Here is a 4,061-nt window from a genome sequence, read left to right on the forward strand (position 1 = left end):
AACAAATACCAACATTATTATTATTATGTGGGAAAGGAACAGGGACTGATAAACCTGCATCTACCTTACTGCTTAGAACAGTGATGGATACATAACAGTAATAATAATAATTATGGTGCTTGTTAAGTGCTTACTATGTACCAAGCACTGTTCTAAGTGCTGAAGTAGATCCAAGTTATTCTTGTCTTGTCTTATGCTGTCAAGTCGTCTCCGACCCATAGCGACACCATGGACACATCTCTCCCAGAACGCCCTGCTTTCCAACTTCAATCGTTCTGGTAGTGGATCCGTAGAGTTTTCTCGGTAAAAATATGGAAGTGGTTTCCCATTGCAGCCTTCCTCGCAGTAAAGTCGAATCTCTACCCTTGACTCTCAACCACGTCACTGCTGCCCAGCACAGGTGAGTTTTGCCTTGTAGCAGATTGCCTTCCAGTCGCTAGCCACTGGCCAAGCTAAGAATGGAATGGACAGGCCTCTGCCTCACTGTCCTTCCTGTAGCTGAGATTGGTAGAGCACTGGAAACTCTCCAAGTGCGACCCTAAGAGGGGAATAAGGTATACAGGTTAGGCAAAATCCCTGTCCCACATGAGGCTCACACTCTTATCTGTAAGATGGAGATTAAAAATGCAAGCCCCATGTGGGACAACCTGATTACCCTGCATGATAATAATAATAATAATAAATAATAATGTTGGTATTGGTTAAGCGCTTACTATGTGCAGAGCACTGTTCTAAGATCTGGGGTAGATAAAAGGTAATCAGGTTGTCCCACGTGAGGCTCACAGTCTTAATCCCCATTTTACAGATGAGGTAACTGAGGCACTGAAAAGTTAAGTGACCTGCCCTAAGTCACACAGCTGACAGGTGGCAGAACCGGGGTTAGGACCTGATAGAGCCTGTGCTCTATCCATTGAGCAACACTGCTTCTCTGTATCTACCCCAGCACTTAGAACAATGCTTGGCACATAGTAAGAGCTTAACAACTACCAACATTGTTATCATTATTATTATTATCCCCATTTTACAGATGAGGTAACTGAGGCTGAGAAGTGAAATGACTTTCCCAAGATCCCACAACAGACATGTGGTGAAAGTGGGAATCGAACTCAGGTCCTTCTGAGTACTTTATCCACTAAGCCATGCTGCTTCTAAACACTTAACAAATACCATTAAAAAAGGGCACCTAACTCCCTACTGTAAAGTAACCGTATCGATTCTATTTATCTTGATGATGTTGTCTTGTTTTTGTTTCGTTCTGTTTTGCTCTGCCGTCTGTCTCCCCCGTTTAGGCTGTGAGCCCGTCACTGGGCAGGGATGGTCTCTATCTCTTGCCCGATTGTACATTCCAAGTGCTTAGTACAGTGCTCTGTACATAAGAAGTGCTTAATAAATACTACTGAATGAATTGAATGAATAAGCACAGGAAGGGCGGTGTGTTTTAGTGCGGATTTAATGAATCACGACACGAACTTGGATGAGTTCCTGAGCTGCTCTTCACATCATTTCTGCCCTCCTCTAAGAGTCGGGAGCATCAGGTTGGAACACAATGTGTACTTGTGTTTAATGTCCCTTTTGGGGAGCCGCTGGGTGGGGTCAAACAATCCACTCACAGATGATGAGTCAGAAGGTGATGGGTAGAGAAATGGGCCTGGGCACAGCCGGTGCCTTTCACCCATCCTCTGAAGAACTGCTGGGGGAAATTCACCCGGAGGCTGGCATTCATAATGGTAATAATGATAATAATAGTGGTTTTTGTTCAGGACTCACTGTGTCAGGCATCAGGTGCCTTTCACCTATCCTTTTCCTCTGCTTCTCCCCTCCCCATCGCCCCTACTCCCTCCCTCTGCTCTACTCCCCTCCCCGCCCCACAGCACTTGTGTATATTTGTACATATTTATTATTCTATTGATTTTAATAATGATGATGTTATTGATGCCTGTCAACTTGTTTTGTTGTCTCTCTCCCCCTTCTAGACCGTGATCCCGTTGTTGGAGAGGGATTGTCTCTATGTGGTGCCAAAGTGTACTTTCCAAGCGCTTAATACAGTAAGTGCTCCATAAATATGATTGAATGAATGAGAAACTTCTGGAGGAAATTCATCTGGAAGTTGGGATTCATAATGGTAATAATAATAATAATGATGATGGTATTTATTTAGGACTCACTGCATCAAGCACCCAGTGCCTTTCACCCATCCTCTGAGGAATGGAGGGAATTCTGGAATAAATTCATCCGGAGGCTGGAATTCATTTAGAAGCAAAATGGCCTAGTGGAAAGAGCACTGGGCCTGGGAGTCAGAAGGACCTGGGTTCTAATCCCAGTTTTGCCACGTGTCTGCTGTGTGACCTTGACCTTGTGTGACCTTCACTTCTCTGGACCTCCATTCCCTCATCTGTAAAACGGGGATTAAGACTGAGCTCCACATGGGACAGGGACTGTGTCTAACCTGACTAACATGTATCTACCCCAGCGCTTAGAATGGAGCTTGGCACATTCGTAAGTGTGTAACGAGTACCATAACTATTATTATTCTTATTACTCTGACTCACGGGCCTGTGCTCTTTCCATTAGAAAATGCTGCTTCTCAGTTATTTTGGCAAGGGGGGAGATTAGGTGTGTTTGTGATTTGGGGTTGTGGGGAGGGCGAGATTGGCTGGAGGAGGAGGGAAAGCTGGGAAAAGAGGTGTCCCCCCTCCTAGACTGTAAGCTCGTTGTGCACAGGGAATGCGTCTGTTTATTGTTGTGTTGTACTTGTATTGTTTATTGTATTGTTTACTTGTATTGTACAAGTGCTTGGTATGGTGTCTGGCACACAGTATATGCTCAATAAACACGACTGAATGAATGAATGAAGGAGGCAGGCAAACCCAGGAAGCTTAGGAACGGTTTCCTGGTCCCTATTGTTGGCTCTTCTGGGGCTACCTGCCAAGCTACTGGTATGAGTCTATTCTTCTTTGCCAGGGCTCTGTGGAAACTGGGGGAAATAATAATGTTGGTATTTGTTAAGCACTTACTACCTGCAGAACTCTGTTCTAAGTGTTGGGTAGATACAGGGTAATGGGGTTGTCCCACTTGAGGCTCACAGTTAATCTCCATTTTACAGATGAGGTAACTGAGGCACAAAGAAGTGAAGTGACTTGCCCACAGTCACACAGCTGACAAGTGGCAGAGCCGGGATTTGAACCCGTGACCTCTGACTCCCAAGCCTGGGCTCTTGCCACTGAGCCACACTGCTTCTCTGTGTGGGGAAAAGAAACCCCAAACAAAGCAGAGGATTTAAAGTGTGGAGCCAGAGGGTAAATGAAGTCTTCTTGCCATTACTGACCAACTGGAAATTTCTGAAGTCCCCTTTCTCCCGTCTCGGGATAATTTCAGTTATTACAAGGAGGGCCTTTCTTCTGGGTGGGACAGAGTTTGTAATCCACCCCAGCCATCTCTGTTACAACATGTAAAGTCACTGGTTCCCAATTAGGAGACTTATTAAGAGGATTCACAGTGTTCCACCTATTATTAATGTATATTCTTTTGTTAACTCTTCCAGGCATTTTTGGCTTTTATTTTACAGTTGCCATAGGAACACAGGTCCATAACAAGCTGAGCTTTTAATTCCATCAATTAGGTCCACATAAAAGACTTTTTTAAATGATGTATAACATTTGGAAAGCCCAGGTTGGGGTCTGGTTGAAGAGGAACTTTATTCGCCAAACATTTACCAAATTAGTCCAATTTGCTCTGGGATACAATTGCCATTTCCCACAACTGCAAACCACTAGTGTGAGATGTTTCACTGTGGTGCTGCATCATCAATGGTATTTACTGAGCGCTTGCTATGTGCAGAGCACTGAACTTGGGAGAGTGCAGTAGAGAAGCAGCGTGGCATAGTGGGTAGCGCCCGGGCCTGGGAGTCAGAAGGACCTGGGTTCTAATCCCAGTTTTGCCACGTGTCTGCTGTGTGACCTTGAGCAAGTCACTTCACTTCTCTGTGCCTCAGTTACCTCATCTGTAAAATGGGGATTAAGGCTGTGAACCCCATGTGGGACAACCTGATTCCCTTGTATCTA

General features: G+C 44.9%; 1 non-coding gene across 1 annotated transcript; it reads right to left on the reverse strand.

Annotated features, from left to right (window-relative positions):
- Nucleotides 1-410: 410 nt before the first annotated feature.
- On the reverse strand, nucleotides 411-548 carry LOC114811896. The gene has a single exon (XR_003759592.1). It is a non-coding gene; the product is annotated as a small nucleolar RNA SNORA7 (small nucleolar RNA).
- Between the last annotated feature and the right edge of the window lie 3,513 nt (nucleotides 549-4,061).

The sequence above is a fragment of the Ornithorhynchus anatinus genome, chromosome 4 (assembly GCF_004115215.2).
Source record: "Ornithorhynchus anatinus isolate Pmale09 chromosome 4, mOrnAna1.pri.v4, whole genome shotgun sequence".
In the NCBI taxonomy this organism is placed as follows: domain Eukaryota; kingdom Metazoa; phylum Chordata; class Mammalia; order Monotremata; family Ornithorhynchidae; genus Ornithorhynchus; species Ornithorhynchus anatinus.